This window comes from Centrocercus urophasianus, unplaced genomic scaffold (assembly GCF_019232065.1).
Source record: "Centrocercus urophasianus isolate 14NV4802_14NV808 unplaced genomic scaffold, USGS_Curo_1.0 seq_15, whole genome shotgun sequence".
Classification (NCBI taxonomy): domain Eukaryota; kingdom Metazoa; phylum Chordata; class Aves; order Galliformes; family Phasianidae; genus Centrocercus; species Centrocercus urophasianus.
This window is the reverse complement of record NW_024884697.1, coordinates 1,262,551-1,281,943: the sequence shown is the minus strand read 5'-3', so window position 1 is coordinate 1,281,943 and position 19,393 is coordinate 1,262,551. Positions and strand designations below refer to the sequence as shown.

Here is a 19,393-nt window from a genome sequence, read left to right as displayed (position 1 = left end):
GAACACACAACCTGATGGAAAGCAAAGGCAACTTTCTCTGAGGGCATCCAACACCTTTTTGGGGGGTGTTTTTTTTTTTGTTTTTTTTTTTTTGGAGCTTGCCACAATGAACAGATCCCAGCACAAGCTGCAGCTTGTCCCAAATAGAGAGATTAATTTCAGCACTGGGTCATTTGCAAGGCACTTAAGCTCCAGCAACAGAATGTGGCCTTCACTCATCACACAGATTATTCTATTCAGGCACTCACATGTTGCCCATCACCTTGTTACCTGTGCATCTGACAGAAGAGCATTAAAGGAAGGGATTAACATTTGCCAAGAGTGGGACTTTCTTTCTTCCTGATTTCCCATTGGAGAAAACTGCACATGGATGCTGTTTCTCCCTGCATTTCAGACTTGGTTTTCTACCAGGTCAGATGTGTGCTCCCTTGTGCTTGGCATGGAGAGAGGAAAGGCTTGTAACATTCCTCCAGGAATTTGCTATGTGGAGATTTGATGAAAGAACACATGTATGCATTGCCACAAAAACAAGAATGGAGTTTTGAGGTAGTGGAAATAACCTACAGATCCAAAGAATGGGGTTAAACTCATCTTTCTGGGGCAGATTCACCTCTGAGTTCCACTGTGAGTCCCTTCTACAGTGCAGATGCTTATCTCAAAGCCTCCTAAAATTCATGACTAGATGATCTTCGTGGGCTTTTCCAATCATAACGATTCTGTGTAAACTATTCTGAGGACAAATCTATTAAAATTATTCCTTATCACAGCAGCTGGGGAAATGTAAACCCCCAGGCAAACAAACAGTTGTAGTGACAGCACATGAGGCTATCAATTTGAAGTAAACAGTGTCACTATACTGCCTGACATCATTGCGCTTTGTATGAGGAATGTCTATATTAGATCATCCAGATCTGAAGCATAGAATCTCTATATTAGACCAAAGCACGGGGGAAAAAAAAAAAAAAAAAAAAAGCCTCTGAAGGATGCCCAAATAAAACCTTAATTTTTTCTGGACCTAATCCAGCATCAAATGCCAAAACCCTACTTTAGTCCTCCAACATCAAGAGCCTCTGACCTTGGGTTTGTTCCCACGTCACCAGGCAGCTATTTTCTTGTTCTGTAGAACAGAGTTTCTGTTGCACTGAATGCCAGTGGGTGGATGTTTTCCCCTGCTTTGCAATCTTTGTAAGATCTGTGAGACACAATTCCTCTCTCTCAGACTGAAGTTTTGTAATTAGCGCTGTATAAATCCATTAACAGCCAAATCTTGTAAGACAGAGACCATACTTCAGCTGTCTCCTGAAAGCTTGGCACAAAGAGGAAATCCATATTCACAGTGACTTTGTGATCAGTGGCTATTTCACTCTCCAGATCTACATGAAACAACAGCAAGGATAAAACATGGGGCTTACAGGAAAAACAAAGCCTTTAGACCTTGATCTACAGCTTGTTGGAGCACCAAGATCTATATTTGCAGCTGGGGAAACTACTTGCAAAGAAGCCAGAAGAGAATCCTCAGTCTTCAAAGTCTGAGATTTTACTACATATTCAAAAGGCAGCTGGAGCAGAACAGCCTGAGAAACAGAGGGTAAAAGCAACAGGAAGATCAGAGATCGTACCAGGATGAAGGATAAAGTTCCACTGGATCCATTGTGTAGAATCATGGAATCATGAACTATTCCAAATTGGAAGGGACCCACAAGGATCACTGAGTTCAACTCCTGTCTCCACACAAAAGCTCCTGAAATCCAAACCCTATGTCTGAGTGTGGTATCTAAAGTTTGATGCCGTGACCACTTCCCTGGGAAGCCTGGGATGCCTAAGCACACTTTAATGATTAACTTTTTCCTTTTCCAAAACCTTACAGTCATAAATAGGTTAAACACATCAGGAATAGAAAGAAAATATCGTCAACAGCCCTGTATAACTTAGGAGGGAACAGAGAAAGGAATCGTGATTTCTCTTCAGTGGCACAAGATTTGCAGCAAGGGCAAGAACAGTCCCCCTTTATGCTTTATTCAACTTAACATTTTTTCCTCTCGTTTTGTGGCAGATATCCAGACTGTTTTGGAGCACCAACCACTGGCCACTCATGGGGACAGTGGGAGGAAAGACCTGACAAAGCAAATCCTTCAGCTTCTTCCCACGTGAAAGGCTAAAGACAGTTGGATCAACTCACAGCCAGATCTTGAGTCCAACACACACATTATCACTCATGGGAAGAGGCCATGCTGACTGGCATTTGCTCTTTCAAACCTAAACGAGAGCTTCAATTTACTGCAACCATTAGCAATATTTTTGTGGTCATGTCCCTACTGGATAAAGATCATGAAAAAAAATATATTTGACATCTCCTTTGAATCATAAAATCATTAAGGTTGGAAAAGATTTCTGAGATCATCTAGTCCAACCATCAACCCATCCTCACCATGCTCACTAACCGTGTGACACATCTACCCTTCTCTTGGTTCACTTCCAGGAACCACCTCCACCAGTTCCCTGGGCAGCCTATGTGCATAACCATTCCTTTCAAGAATAAATGTCTCCTAATTTCTAACCTGAACCTCCCCGACTCAACTTGAGGCCATTCTGTCTCTTCCCAGTTACCTGGGAGAAGAGGCCAACCCCTATCTCACTACAACCTCTTTGCAGGTCTTCCTGGTCTGCTTAGTTCATACCTTGTGCACATAAAAGCAATTCCTTACTCTACTTTGCTTTAAATTATTCTGTTTCTCTTATCTCTGTGGGTATGAGATCTCAGACTGCTGCCTAGTCCAGACTTCTGCCCCAAAGTTCACCAAATTCCAGTCCATTGCAAATATGAGTTGCTACAAAGCATGACCTCTTCTTTACAAATGAAAAGTTACAGAACAAAACAGGCATTTTTTTTTCTAAACAATACAAATCTACTGCATGCTTTACTTGGTTCTCCCCAGCAAATGTATTAAAAGCCGTATAAAAGTTGTTTATAAATTGTAACTGTGCTGCCATAAAATAACTTTTTGTTCAGTTCTAAGCAAAGCAGGGTTCAATGCAGCATCTGTGTTCAGAATTTCCCTCTGAGAAAGAGCATCCAAGATCTGCCCAAATGAAAGATTTTCTCTCCAGAGGGCTTCCCTCAGAGTACTTTGGCTGAAGTTTTTTGTCCTTACTCAACTTGGAATTTTTTTGCCCATCCAAAAGGCAAACCATGCTGATGGAGTCCCTGTGCTTGCTCTAACAGAGCAATCCAGCTGAGACACAATTTCAAGCCCAGCACTAGGAAGGAGAATTGACTTGTACTGCTGATAGTCTTAACTCAGGCAGGGTATTAGGAAAAATTTTCTTCTCAGAAAGAGTGGTGAAGCATTGGAACAGGCTGTCTAGGGAGGTGGTGGAGGTGTTCAAGAAAAGGGTGGATGTGGCACTGAAGGACATAATGTAATGGGCTTAGACTGGATGGTATTAGGGGTCTTTTCCAACCTTAATGCTATGATTCTGTAATGAGGCGGTGTGGATACAGCCCTGATAAGCAATGGCTTTGTGAGTATTTTTTTGGGAAAAAAAAAAAACAAACAACAAAGAACACTAACAAAGCCATCAGTCAGACATCTGTCCTTTAAGTCAGTACCGCCACAGTCCAATGAATCCCCATTTTACAGGCTGGATGATCACAGCCATCACTTTCAGCAAAGAACCAGTGGCACAACTATTTTTTTTCCCTTCTTCTCTTCCAAATAATAATAATAATTGTTATTATGGGAATAGTAACAACAGGCTTGCTCCTAATTTTCTCTTCCAGTGCCTTTGTCACTTTAAGGCAGAGGACAACCTAGCTGCTGCCAACATATACAAAAGCCAATGGGAAGTTATTCTTAGAGCCCTGCCCGGCTGTTGCTGCAGGATAACTAGCATCAAATCATGCCTGACAGCCTCAGGATACTGCTGAGCTAGACAGGACACCTATGGCCGGGATCTGATCTAGACAACAGACAGAACTGTGCTAATACAGGCAAAAAAACCCATAATCACATGCTATGTTTGTTAACAGAAAGATTAGGAGAGCTGGTGTATACCCACACAAACAGCATTTGCAAGGAGAGACACAAATCCATCCTGCACAGCATACAGACATTTAGTTTAGTATGGAATGAGGCAATACCAGTACAGGGCACTGTGTGCATGCGTAATTACATCAAGCATTAACAGCAACAACTGTAGCTCAAGTTGCCTGACATGTTTCACAGCAGGGCTCAGTTTTAAGGTCCTCATTACTTTGACAGTCTTCAACCACTCCGGAGACGATTTCCCCAGCTCAGTGTCGGCCTCAGGCTAACATCTCTGGAGAAAGTTGCATTCAGAATGGCATGGACAATTGTGAGAACTAAATTAGGAGAAAAGTTTTTGCGAGTTACTAATATTTGCATCTGTGTATGTTTGACCTTGGTTATATTCTTTCCACTGTTTTGCTGAAGCAGGTGATAATAACTGGGAGGGTGTTGTCAAGAGCATCCTTTGGCCATGCTTCAAAGTGTCTACATGTAACAGGTTACAGCATCCAATAATCAGTGCATCACATATGAAGAATTGTCTCCCAGCATGGATCAGCCAGCACTTGGGCTATCACCATAGGATTAGTAAAACATCAGGGATAAAAGGACTAAGCAGGTTTTTCCATTTGCTGTGTCAGCTGGAGGATGCAGTGGTGCTAAGGAAACTCTTCTGTGTTCCCTGATGAAGTTATGCTGCAGCTCAGTTTAATTAACCCAACTGGAAACCAACAGTAGAGCATGTTCTGACACAAGGAAAGGAAGGCTGGAAGTGGAGGAGGAAGAGAAAAGTGGGTAGAGATAATTTACTAAAACGGATATGAGCAGAGTGGGACACGTGGGAAGGCTGCGGATTTGTGAGTTCTGTAAGCACTGAAACATCCTCTCTTCATGAATAGCACATTGATCTCACAGCTCCTGATTCCCATAAGATGGGCTTCCTCCAGCTACTGACACATCCGAGGTCAAATCACTTAGACAAGATTAAAGTTCTGGGGAGAAATTTCCATTTTTGGCGTGTGTGAGAGCTTGGAAAATTTGTACTGAAACAGAAGGTGCATCTATAAGAAACTTAAAGAGAGGGGAGGAAAAAGCAGGTAATTGCTGAATTTTATAAAGAGCAATCATAGAGTTATAGAATTATTTGAGTTGGATGGAATCCTTAGAGGTCATCTATTCCAACTCCCTGCAATGAACTGCGACATCTACAGATCAATCAGGTTGCTCAAAGTCCCATCCAGCCTGACCTTGCATGTGTCCAGGGATGGAACCCATTTCCTAACTTTGGACGTGGTTTATAGGCAGTATTGGTGGTAGGTGGATGGCTGGACTAGGTGACCTCAGAGGTCTTTTCCAACCTCAGTCATTCCATGACTCTAAGAGCCACCTACAAATACCCCAGAGAGATAGAGGTCCAGGGTAGAGAAATCCAGCCCATCTCTTCATTCCCCAGCTATGAGCCACTGTGCCACAGCTACCTCTCTGCAAAGCCGTTTGTGCAGCATCAAGGCTACCTCCCTTCAAGATGATTTTTTTCCATTACTGTCTCCTAGAGTGCATGTTTTAGGAACACACACATACCCTAATGGCTCCGGAGCTGTAAATTCCCATCAGTCTTAAACTCATCCACTCTGTGAGCGCTCTGCCAGCATCAGCAGAATAGGTGCATTACACACTCTGTTGTCATTGTTGAAGTTGCTTTAAATAGTCCAGTGGTGACTGCACTCAGTGCGTCTGCACAGATGCATCCAGGGTGTCCTGAGATGATACAGAGCAGAGCCCTGCTCCTGGCAGCAAGCCTGCAGAGCTGGAGGGAAGAAGGGAGGAGGCATCTGATCCAGATACTTTGCTGCTAAAGCTCTCTACAGTCTATACGTGTGTGTATAAACACAAACACCGGGAGGAGACACTCTCAGGCTGCCTTCAGAATCAGAACGAAACCTACGAGTTCTTTCAATTTGCAAAAAATGGTTTAGGGGGTTGCAGTAACCAAACCTGGGTTGTGGCTACCCCTCAAGGAAAAGTTTTGTGCTTGCTGAGAGTGCTGCAAGCAGAACGTCACTCCAAACTCTAATTTAATCCAGATCCAAACACCATCTGCGTTATTGTTCTCTGTCTAATGGCACCTGTGTCTAAGGCGAGGGGCATTTGTAACGTGGGAGTGTGGGAAGGCTGTCACTGTTGGTGAAATCCTGCTCATTACGAATGAAGGTCCTAATAACAGGATGTTAGAACTGGAGAAACACTGCAGAGGAGATGCATGTGTGGTGAAAGAGCAAGACCCACTGGGAACTGTTCTCCACGTGCCCTTCTGTACCCCACAGCTCATTGCAGAGAATAAGCCTGCCCATTTTCCTCCTCCTCCATCCTTCTCCAGGACAGAGGGAGCTCTAGCAGAAGAGTGAACACATGCACTTTCAGCAGTGCACGAATCCCAGATACTATCAGTCCCATGCATTCCTGCCTTTCTGGGATGCAGACACCACTGCTTTGATCCAGGAGCATCCCATTGATCTCAGAGAGCATCATGTGTGCTCCAGACTAGGATCCTACATGGCTGGGATGCTCAGACTGGGGCAGCAAAGGAGCCTGTTAATAATTCGCTTGAAGAGAGGAATAGAGAAATGCAGTTTGCGTTATTGGCAGTGGGATTTGGCTGAATTCAGCTTTGGCTTGCAATGGGTGATGCTGAACTTACTCGGATGGGCATGAGGAGCATGCTTAGTGCCACTTGGGAACTCTTCCTTAATAAAACAAAAGCACAGAGCTAAGGATGGACTGGGTCACTTCCCAAAAAGCAGATAGGCCTAATAATCTAATAACTCTTAGCCAGATGGGCCCTTGTGAGGTCAGTGTTAGCAAACACACCCAGGAAATATAGGAGTTGTGTGGACCAAATCGCACTCTACCAAGACCATGGCCATACCTCAATACTATGGATCTGTCAAACTCCTACCTGTCTTCTGCAGTAAAAAAAATCCTATCAGAATGAGCCCACAGCTCACAGCTGCAGTCCTTCCCAAGGCCCAAGAGCCAGGATCAAAATTGCCACAGCATCCACAGGTGCAAAAGATGCTATCACAACTCACTGGGTTATTAATAGCAAGATCTTTTGCCTCAGTGGTCATCTGCATCCCATACACCCACACAAATGTAACACTTTAGCAACTAGAACACTCATTTAGTGAAAAAAATTCCCTCTTTTCTCTGTCTTCAAATCATGCAAAAAAGGTAGCACTCAACAGACAGTTTCCCTGGTAGAACCCGTGCAGACCAACACTGTGCCAAGCACCACGACCTCAGAACGGAGGTTTTCCTACAGAAGAAATAAGACAAATGAACCCTTCTTCTCTCCCTGGCTTTCTATCTACAGCTCCCACACATCACTACCAGTGGGGCTTTAAAACTAAAACAGACTGGGTCTACGTGGCTTGAATTTAGTCTGGAAATTTCTCTCTCCTCCTGAAAGCTCTGTGTTTGCTTGATCTTCCTGCCTTCCAAGTCCTACAAGTGCCACATGTTGCACAGCTGGATTCCTGACAGAGAAAGAAAACAGAAGAGAAGAGACAAGAGATTTATATATATATATTTATATATATATACACACACACATATATACACACACACATATATGCACACACTTGAATACAATGGCCAAAGCTTTCAAAAGTCAACTGCAAATTTCAGCAAAACAGTTCCAGTTATCCAAGAGACCTACAAGCAGGCAACACAGAGCTCTTGATCCTCCAAAAATTTGCTCTCTGTAGGCAGAACAAGAAGAAAAAGGACTTGGGAGGCTTGGAAGGTGTTGCTGCTCAGAAGATGCTCCTGATCACCTCTTTCAGGGAAGGTTCAGGTTGGATCTTAGGAAAGATTTGTTCTCCAAAAAAGTGGTGAGGCATTGGAACAAGCTGCCTGGGGAGGTGATGGAGTCACCATTCTTGGAAGTCTTCAAGAAATGTGGAGATGCGGCACTGAGGGACGTGGTTTAGTGGGCATGGTGGGGATGGGCCAACAATTGGACGTGGTGATCTGAATGCTCTTTTCTAACCTTAGTGATTGTATGATGCTATGATTCAGGAAAGGTTCTGCAGAAAAGTCTTCAGCAAAGGCTGGAGATAAGACAGCTAGGAGGAAGAACAGACGTGTGCAACAGTAAGGGAAAAACTGGCTCATAATTTTCAAATTTTTAGTGTGTTAAGCCATCCATAAAGCAAGAAAAGCTAAAGAGATGAAAGCTTGTTCATCTGAACATCTAGCATTTTAAAGAACATGCAACTACATGAAAGAAAAAAAAAAAAAGAAAACTTTTTTTCCTTGAAATCATCATAAAATCATGATACAATGATTAGAGTTGGAAGAGACCATTAAAGGTCATTCAGTTCAACTCCCCAATGAAGTACAGCACTCCTGCAGCAGGAGTGGGGAAAAAGTCAAAAACAAAGCAAACGAGAGTTCAGTTCATAAATATGAGAGAAGGTCAGCTTTCTTCTCACCAGTTCCCACAGGAATTGAACATGGTATTTGATATAGGGCAGACATTCGATTCTTTCCTCCATGTAAGCAGGCTGATACATCCACTTCCCACCTCTCCATCCACGTTCCCCATGACACTGCAGCATCACTGCAGGTTTAGGTCCCTTCTGCTGAGCAACTGTTTCAGCAACAACCTATTAGAATTCAAAATGCATCTCCTCTTAACCCTGAACTGAGAAAGGGGTGATTTTGTCTGTGTTTGAGAAAAGACTCCTGCTTCAAGGTGCATGGAAACCTTGGAAGAAGCTCATGATGGGTGGCAGTTGCCCATCAGCAAAAAGCAGCAGAGGAGCAGGCTAGAACAAACCTATATTTGGAGACCACTTGCTCATCATAAAACAAAGCAGCTTCTGCTTTATTTTATAAGGAAGGAGAAGCAAAGGGAGAGACAGAGAAGGCAACAACCAAATGAAACTGCTGCACAGAATGCCCGTGTGTTTCTCTTCCAACTCACTATTACAACTTTATATAGCATGCTGTACCTTTTGTATATCACCATGCAGATACTGAGTAACCTCAAAATTATCCTTCCCACACACATAGCCAAAAGGCATGGAGGTACAGCAGGAGAGCATCTTGCTTGGACACATGGAGCTGCTCTTGGGGGAAAATGTGGCTCAGTGCATCCCATGCATGAGCCAATCAGAGTGATGGAGATGTCTGCAGGAGCATCAGTGCGTGCAAGACCAAGCACTGAGGAAGCAGATTGTCACCAAGTCACAATCTGCTTGGGATCTGCTCCAGGCCCATGGCACCTTGCTGCTGCCCAGCTTGAGTACTCATGGCCAAGCTCCAGCCAAACACCTTGGAGGGAGGAGAAGTGGTGCACAACCCCATCCTGCACCCTCTTTGTCACCAGCAGCATCTGTACCTTCTGAAAAGCATTAAAGAAACCCAGCTCACGGAAAGCCACATTCCCAGACATAAAGGGTTCTCATAGCATCATTAAGGTTGGAAAAGATCATTAAGATCACGAAGTCCAAACGTTCGATCCATCACCACCATCGTGCCTGCTAAGCTATGTCCCTTTTCCAAGATCACGTTTCTACACACATTTAGAAGATACAGAAGACATAATTATGTTTATGTGTACATGTGTAGATCTACTCAAAGAATAAAGGAACTCCAGCTTCAAGTGCAAATGAGAGTTGGCAGCGCGGTACAGTGACTCAACCCGGCTGCATACCCCACTGCAGTACAGGGTATCCCATGGGCTCACACAACAAACATACAGTTTTACACTGGGAAGCAACAAGGAGTTCTCTCTGTTTCCACGTGGAATAGGAAAAAGAGAGAAAAATTAGTATAGAGAGGTGGTCACACTGAGAAGATGCGAGTCCTGTGCCTCGGCTCCCCAGCACGAATGTCTACCAGGTTTTATTGTTGCTTGAAAGATCAGCTGGGTTTGAAAAAGATGCTAAAAAACCTCAGTTTAGCCCAAATTTGGAAAGGTTTGGGAAGAGCTTTGCAGCTCATCATGTTCTGATTATTTACTTCTCCAAGCTAAGGAGAGACCTACTTCACACACTGCCTCCTGGAGAGGCGGAAACATCAGGCATGTAAAATAAGAAGGAAATCGACTTGATAGCTCCTTCCCCCTCCTTAATGGGTAATACTTTCCTAATTATGCCCGCTTGCCATTTCCTTTTCCTGTTTTATTTGAGACATTATGTAGAGAGAGATCTGTACTGGAAGTCATTACTTGCATTCCTTGGCGTTCCTTTGAGCTGTCTGACTTGCTAAAGCAGGCAAAGACAGAAGCTCCATAATATAAGGGGAAGAAAAGCTTCCTCAGTGGTTCTGAAAGGTGTTCTTTCTCATGTCCATCTCCTGCAATATGCACCTTACCTCTCTCCCCATCCTTTTCCTTCTTCCACTGGGCAGAGAGGTGCAGCACAAAGGATACCCTGTGCCTCCTGCTCTCTCTGGGCCATGGTGAGAATCTTGGGTAGGGAGAGTAAGTCAAAAGGCTGCAAAGATACTCCAAGTCCAGGACCCAAAGTGAATGCTCCCAGCTGGTGTTCGGGAAGAAACCTGATGGTCTCATAACTGGTGGGATCCAAGTTGGGCATCAAGACAACCTTTGGATGATCTCTCAAAACATATCATACCATAACCCACTCCAAGCAGCTGGTGGAGAAAAAGTGATTGTAGAAGCAAACCATGACAACTCTGATCCCATTGCCACAAGGGCAGCCTTACCAAAGGCTTGTATTTGCTGCAGGCAGGCTCCTTCCTTTAGCATAGGTCCCTACTAGTGCTATGCTTAATTGCAACCAGAAGTAGGGAGGGGTGGCACACCTAGAAGCAAGGAAAATGTGCTCTTCATCATTCCAGCATGCTAATGAAAACACACCTTTCTCCACTTGCATGCTGCTTGGAGATGCATCCAGCCATATGAGAGGTGCAGAAAGCCCATGGGATCACCAGGGATTCTGACAGAGGGGGGAATCAGCATTTAGACCCCCGTACATCCTTCTCTCTCCCTCCAAGCTGCACCTGACAAGAAGGCCGCCAAGCTGTGCTCTTGCACCCCAGGTGTTTTTCTCTCTTCTCTGCAGGGAGCTCAGCTTCCAAGAAGGGAAATACAAAGCCCAAGGGGACTGACTTCAAGCAATGAAACAGGCCCTGTAAAGGAAGGTGCTTTATTCTTGCTTGAAGGAATGCTTTAAAGAGCTTCCTTTTGTTTCCTCAAAGGCTGGGAAGGATGTTTCCCAGTCCCAGCCTGGCAGGATGGGGAGAAAGTGGAGAGAAATTTGGGGGAAACTCAGGAGCTACAAACACCAGCAGAGATTTCCCCACAGCATCTTGCACTAGTCCAGCCATTCCTGCATCTCTCCCATCCTGCAGGGGGTTCATCCCTCTGAAGAGCATCTTCAGCAGCAATCAATGGCCCAGTGAGCAACATCTAGAAAACCTATGTTGTTGGGTTTTATTTTTTTATCCTTTTTTTCCCCTTTTCTCTTTTTTGGGGGAGGGGAATAGTTGGGCATGTTGGCCATGCATTTTGCCCTCCACCTCCAGGCTACACTGTACCTGCCCTGGATGGAAGTACAAAGCAGCCCCCCTGCTCCCAGTTCCTCTAGACATTTCTCCGATCTTCCGATCCATTTGCCTCCTGGCCCCATTGAGCCACTCTTCTGCAGCAAATTCAGCATCCTTAGAACCACTGAGGTGTGAAGGATAGAAGGTTTCCTTGCAAAACCACCTCTGCAGTGCTGCCAGCTGTGAGGTGATGCTGAGAATACAGTTTTGCATCCCTCCTGCACTTCCTATCCGTGCATTCCCCAAACAAATGGATTTATATGAAGACAGCTCTAATGGGGCTCACTGCAGGAAACCCTGCCGCAGAAGTCAGCTGGAGCATTGCTCAGCACCCAGCCTGCAGGAAATACCTGTTCCTCCCCTTGTACTTGGAGAAAAGGGAGACCGTGAAGCAGGATGTGTCCCACTCACAGCTGGAAAGAAATAGCTGGGAAGCACAATTTGCTCTGCTTGGCATCACACAAGCTGCAGAAATCCCTGGAGCATCATCTCCCTGCACTGCCTGGCCAGGTGCCCAGCTGCAGGAGGGTTCAGGCAGAGGAGGAGCCCAGGACAGGAGAGCTGGAGGATCTCCCCTGCCTCCCAGTGCAGAGGGATGGGTTTGCAGAGAGGGGAGGACTTCAGCAAACAACAGGGAGCAGAGTATGCAAAGAGATAAGGGAAGGTATTTACCAGGCAATCACTACAAGGTCCTGTGAATATAGTATTTGTGATGGATGAATAGGCATATTATTACAGAACTTAATGCAAACCGGTTGCACCAAATGGTGACAAGCGATTACTAGTTGGGAAATAACTAAGCTCATTATAATGAAACGCTTCACTCAAATCCCCCTCCAAAGGATGCATCTGACGGAGGAAGGAACCTGTGACGGGAACATGCAGGGGGATTTGTTTAACCAGATCAGCCTGCTGGGCTGCTAAAGCCTAGCTGGTGGGGAAACACAACCCACCAACCCATGTGGACCGGGTGGGCAGCACCCCGCATCCAGCACTGGGCTCCTCGTGGCACCACCTCGCCTTTAAGAGATGAAAAGAAGCACCTTTCAATAATAAATAATAATGCTAACTATGTGTTTCTATAGCAACTCATCACCATAGCAGCTAAGCACAGGAGGAGGACTCTGGGCTGATCCTGCCTTCTTTGGGGTGCGGAGGCAACTGTCCCTCTGGGGTTGGCTCAGTTGCTGGAAAAGCTGTGATGGAAACCCAGAACTCATCCTCCAGGTTGTCCCTGAGTGCTGCCAAACCTCACATTCATTCAGGAGGACAACACAGAGGAGAGAGCACAGCCAAAAAAAAAAGAAGTCCTGGAGCACTTGCAGTTAGAGAGGAGGAAATATCCATGCAAATACCCCACCCTGACACATGCACATCTCAATTTAACATCTGAAAACACTCCACGTGGGTGCTCTGCTTTAGCAAGGATCGGAGATGTGTACTGAAACCTGAAAGAATAGAACAGGCTTCCCAAAACTGCCCAGAAAGTCACTTTCTTTAAAGCTAGGAAGTCATGCAGACCTCCTCACTGTAATTTGTTTTTCTATCCCCTAGATTACCCAAGAAAGAAAATCTGTGGAAAAACTTTTGAGTAGCCCTGCTACCAGCATGGCTGTGCTCCCAGCTCACCTCTTCTCTCTTCTTTTGCCCCAGCCTAGAGCAGTCCAATGCCATCTCCAAAAGCCTTTTCCCAAAAGTCAGCAGCAGAAGGGGACACCAGCCAGGGACAGACCCTGGTGGCTATTGGCTGTGGACATGATGCCGTTTCTCAGGCTGGTAAGTAAGTTTCCCATCAGAACTTCCCTGGTTTTATCATCTTGCTGACCAAAAGTGAGTCATCTGTAAAGAGCATTAGAGCAAACAACTGCAAGATGTTTGGCAGTCACTTCTACGAGACCAGGGTGCCCACACTTGGTAGATAGAGAGATTAAGACTTGAAGGACAGGGACCGTGGGGCAGCTCTCTGGCAAATCAAAGCCTTCCTTTGGCAAATCAAAGTCTCCCTCTCACAAATTAAAGTCTCCCTTTGACATCCCAGAATAAGTTTTCATAAAGTAAAACAAAGCTATGTTACACAGCAAGCACTTGCTATTCCATCAATAGGCAATTGTAACAGGATACACCTCCTTAGTCTCTAAATGAGTTTTATTTCCAGCACTACATTATGGACAAATCCCCAGTCACAAAATAAAAACACAACACAACAACAAATAAATCCCATTTCATAACCAGGGCTACACGTGCACAATGAATCCACAATTCTTTTCCCAATTTCCCATCTTTTTTTCAAGGAAGGGAAAAAGAAAAGGAAATGAGGGAAGAGCTGATAGAAGAAATGAAGTGGCAATTTCCCCGTTCAGCTGGGGATCAATACGTGGGCTCATCATGGTTCCTGATTCAAAGGGCTCAGCTCTCAGTGCCCAAGCCCAGATTGATACAACTCCAGTGCTTGACTTAGAAGCACTTCATCTCGGCAAGATATTTTTAATTTAAGTCTTGCTGCAGTCGGGTACAGAGCCATCCAGGGTTTGATTTACTGCTAATTCGTCGCTTCGATTCCTATAACTCTACACTCAGTCACCAAACAGTTTAGTGTGGAGACACTCAGCAGTGCAGCTCTTCATGAATGAGCACCAAGGGGCTGCTGGTGGCCAGCTCACATTCCTCACTTCAGATGCAACAACAAGTAAATAAATCACAAGCATTACACGCAGTCCTCAAGTCCAGCATCGCTTCATGATTCCAAAGGAAAACAGTACTGAGACAAAAAAAACCTCCCCCAACCCTCATCTTTCCTCCCTTATGTAAAGTTTTATGCTGAAGGTGAACCAACAGGTGGGTCAGGGAAACCTGACCGAGCTGTGGGTGTCCCTGTTCAGTGACAGGAAGTTGGACTAGGGGACCTGTAAGAGCTCCTTCCAGCTGAAACCATTCTATGATTCTATGAATCATTCACGTGCATTTGATGTAGTATTGGCTGTGAGAGTTCACCAGGCATCAAGATTTATTCCCTGTCCCTCTGCACAGCCTTCAAAGAAGGAGAAGTGTATGAGTATACATCATGCAAATGCCTGTAATGGAAACCTATCCCATATTATCTACATCAGATCTACACATTCACCTTGTCAGAAGGACAAGGGAGATTCAAGTGCCAGCCAGCTCCTGTAAATTTATAGTTTACAGCTTGTTGGGAAAGCCCCAGCAGAACACTCATGTACGGATAAGGCAGCTGGGGTGGAACTTGGAGGTGAGGCATGAAAGCTGGGAGAGATGGCAATGTGAGGTCTCCCTTCTGGGTCACCGGTGCAGATCCGGCCTCGCTCAGCTGTGGTTTGCTTTTATTCCCATAAGAAAGAAAATCAGCCTCCTGTTTTTGGGGTCAGGATTTCTGTTTTCATGACATGTGAGATTTAAAACACACTCATTGGCAGCACGGCCTGGAGTTTGCAGAGGTTGCAGATGACCTCTCTCTTTCTAGTGAATTTCTCTAGAATGGAATCATTAAGGTTGGAAAAGATCACTAAAATCATCTAGTCCAAAGAAGTAGAAAGCTACTTGTTGATATGCACCACAGTGGGGATGGAGGTTTCAGCCCAATTCATGATCCTGCTCAAGCCTTCAGGCTCTCCAGTCCCAAGCACTGGGTGTCTTCTAAAGATATTAGCATTTGCAATGGAAACAGTTGAGAATGCCATAACTTCAGCAAAGAATGGGCTTCTTCCATGGGAACACTGCTCTGCGTATCGCCTTTGAAAATGACACCAATGAAACGTGGAGCATAGATTGAGAGATGTCTGAAATAAGATGGCCATTGGATTTCCAAGGCAAAAGATATCCATTCAACCTGATCTAGCTATCCCCCATTCGTTGCAGGGGAGTTGGACTAGGTAGCCTTTAAGGATCTTTTCCAACTGGAATAATTTGATGATTCTACCAATTAGAGCTACCCAAACGGTAAAATGAGATGGCCATTGGGTTTCCAAGGCAAATGATACCCATTCAAAGTTACAGGATAGATACCAACCACACTGGCTCCAATTGCTGATGCAGGACACAGTGTTGGAAACTCAGATCTGGTGTAGCATATTATGAGATATCATAGAATCATAGAATCAATGGCTTGGGTTGGAAGGAACTTCAAGGTTCATCAAGCTCCAAACCCCCAGCCGAGGCAAGGCTGCCAACCTCCACATTTAATACCAGACCAGGCTGCCCAGGGCCCCATCCAACCTGGCCTTGAACACCTGCAGGGACGGGGCATCCACAGCCTCTCTGGGCAGCCTGTTCCAGCACCTGAACACTCTCATAATAAAGAAATTCCTCCAGATATGACCAAGCAAAGAAAAAACAAACTTGACAAAACATACTAATGAAAAACAAAGAAAGGCAGACATCTCTAGTGGGATGAATCAAAAAACCACCACAAAGAGGAATGCCAGTTCCAGAAAATCACCATGCAGACTGTCAGCATCACAACACACCTCAATTTTGCAATGATTGCCTCATTTCCAAGGGTTATTAAAAACATTTTACACACAATTTCAAACACGGAAACCAAAGTTCATGGGAACACAGCTGCCCCATGGCCCATGTGCTCACCCAGGATGAGCTTTTCTCATTCTTAAGCATCTATCTGTCATCTGAATTGCAAAAATTTCAGTCTTAACAATGTCTTGTTCTGACCATGCATTACTTTTGGCTGTTGAAGCACAGGCTAAAGGGCAGCAGACCACTCACTGCTCTCACATCAAGGACTGTTTGGGGCTCAGCCTGTATTTCATGGTAGTGAGTGAGGAGTCCCACCAGTAAATGGGGCTCAGACGGAGCGTCCTGCCTCTCTGTGCCTCAGTTTCCCTTTTTTTTTTTTTTTGGCAGAGAAATGAGTGAAAAACATCTGGAGAGCCCTGTGTATGTATTTCTGCTTCGTGCTGTTAGGATCTTTTTTTTTTTTTTTTTTTTTTTTTTTTTTTTTAATGTAGGCTTCTTGAGAACTCCAACCTAAGGGATATAAAGTGCTTTTCAGCCTGATGACAGCCATGCATGGAAGCACGCCCACCACTAACATCCTGCAATAAGTCAGCAGTGCTGCCCAGACTCAGCGCAGACGGGAAGTCTCGTAGCCTTGGGCGCCTGGAGGGGCTGATGTCCATTAACGGAGCCTTGCAAGCCATAAGGAAGGAGTCAGAAAGAGCCCTCTGAAGTCTCTGTTCAACTCTGGTGGGAAGCAGAAAGGGCTTTTATTTTATCTTATTTTTTAAGCGCCAAGACATTTGAGGGTTTTACAATGGGAACCAATCCAAATACCCCCAAATAATGAGTTCTTAGCTGGGGAGGGGTAGGACATGAGGCTTTGGAGACCCATCACTGCTGCAGTGCAGGGTGACGCTGGGTTTCAGTTGCCATCAGCAATGTGAGACTTCACTTTACAGGGGTATTATGACAAATAAACCAAGAAGAGCCAAGAGATTCCCAGGACAGATGATCGTAGGAAAGTCACCGTGCCTGAAAATGTCTACACGCAAAGCCAAGCCACAAACTTTGGCACTGCTAGCTCCAAAACTCAAAAGCTCTAACACCCTCCCAGTGCAGGATCCGAATGCTAGTGAGTAGAACACGAGCTCACCATGCCAGCATCATTCTCTGCTTCTTAGAAAGATTTTCAGAGTTCACTTCCAAATAAGAAATTAATTCCTATGCAGTGTTAACCCTCAATACACCTGAGCATCCTAAGACCTTGCAAAGCTTTTCATCCTTGGGCTCACAAACGCTCAAATCAAAGCTCGGCGCTCCGTGAAGGAAGCAGGTTGCATTGCACTGCATGAAGGAAATCAGGAGACAAAGCAATTCAGGAAAAGCAGAAAGGCAGTACAAAAGGGGCTCCAGCATCCCTCCTCCTCTCCCCTCCTCTCTGCCTTCCTGCTGCCCCCCGGGATCTGCCTGCTGAAACTGCTGCCTCCCCAGCTTCGCTGTGCCGCAGCCATGGGGCTGTCTAGCACTGTGAACACAGCAAGGCAGGCTGGCAGGTGAAAGCTTGGATATTTCCTCTCCCAGTGGAGAAGTTCAGCATCTCTCTTAGGATTCACGCTAGCACTCAGCCCTCCGCTGGCCAGGCTCACTGATTTAACGGCAGCCTTTAGCGCCTACCAGGCAGCAACGATCATCAAGAGAAAGCTTCCCAACAGCACTGTGATTGATCATCAGGCTGTATTCTAAAACACCCGTCTTGGATATAAACAACGCTTAGATCATGCAGCTGTCATCTATTTTGCATGGTATCGAGATCGCCAGGCGCCACGCATGGAAGAAGGGATGGGAAGGAAAAGGCTCAGAGTGGTCCTCCAGGAAAGGAGACACCTCCACAGAGGATGGGTCTGTGCAGGGGACGGAAGAAAATCCCCGACTTTCATGGTGGGGTTGCGTGTTACAACCTGGCTGTGCACGGAAAGCAGGCACACATCTGTTGCTCTGCTTGAAGCCTGGCTCCGGCAAAGGGTCCCACGCACAAACAAACAAACACACACTTAAAGCGCGGCTCTCATCCCTGAAACCTTAAAGCAGTGGCTCAGCTAGGGGAGGGAAGCACCTAATCTCACAACGGGAGGCACACGCTGTAATTAAAATCACAGAGACCCCATGCTCCAGCAGTCCCACCCGCTCGCGGATTTAACCAGCTCCTATAATTAAGACCCAGGTGAAGCAGAAGGCAGATAAAGAAGTTAGCATGCTTTATGCCTTCTGAAATATTTGTGCATGCTTGAGATAAGACCCCAAAAGGCTGCAAAAAATCCCCTCACACCATCACTGTTCCCCTAGGAGCATCGCTGGCAGCCCAGGTCCAAACCTCCCTCTCTCCATCACTCTACCCTGGACCTGAGCATCCTCGCCCTGCCCAAAAACCTCGCATCCCGATGTCGGAAGGAAGCCATGAAAAATCAGGTGTGTTTCCAGCGAGCTGCCTGGCATGGCTGGAGGGCGAAGCAGAGCAGACGTGGGGTGGAAGTTTACAGGGAGAGGAGCGCGGCCGCAAGCTTCCCACCTGGTCACTTCCACGAAGCCAAATCCTTTGGGTCCGACGTGGTGAAGGCTGAGTTCCTACCCTGAGCCAGGAGCAGATGGGGCCCCAGGAGGAGGGTTTCCTCTGGGCTGGAGATGGAGCAGCCACATGCAGCCGCTCCAAACCCAAACAGCACTTAGCCCTGCTGGGGCTGAGCAAGTGGGTTTGTTTATCTGGGAGGAACTCATCTGCTGCTGGAGTATTATATTTCCACCAAAACCATGTGCAGCTCGGTGTTTAGATCACTTCTCCTTGTCTACATCATTTAGGGGCATATGTCTGATAAACGGAGAGCATCAATACGCAGGTTTCGGTTGCAGCACACACACACACACATGCACGGAGGGAGGGGAGGGTTTATCAGCACCGATTCCGCAGCCGGGATTTAGGCAGCTGAAGTCCCCAGCACCTCGAAGGAACGGAAATGATGGGGATCACCCCCTTCTCGCTCAGGTGTTCCCCACCGGGGGTGGCCCCTGTCCCCATCGGTCACCCGGGAGGATCCGATCTTCCCTGAGAAAAGGGCTCTGCCTCCAGCTGAAGCCTCGTCGGGAAAAGTTTGCAAATGCCTCCAGCCCGGAGGTGGCAATGGGGCACGGAGGGAGGAAAATAACCCCCCCGGGAGGAGGAAAACCGCTGCCGGGAGTAGCCAGGAGCTGCGACGCCGGAGCTCCTTCCTTCGGGGAGAAAAGTTGAGCTTTGTGCAAAGGGAGGAAAACCACCGAGGACG

General features: G+C 46.0%; 1 protein-coding gene across 1 annotated transcript in view; it reads right to left on the bottom strand.

Annotated features, from left to right (window-relative positions):
• PLXNA4 (plexin A4) overlaps window positions 1-19,393 on the bottom strand; it is a 443,874-nt gene that overhangs the window by 423,818 nt on the left and 663 nt on the right. The gene's annotated exons all lie outside the window — the stretch shown is intronic.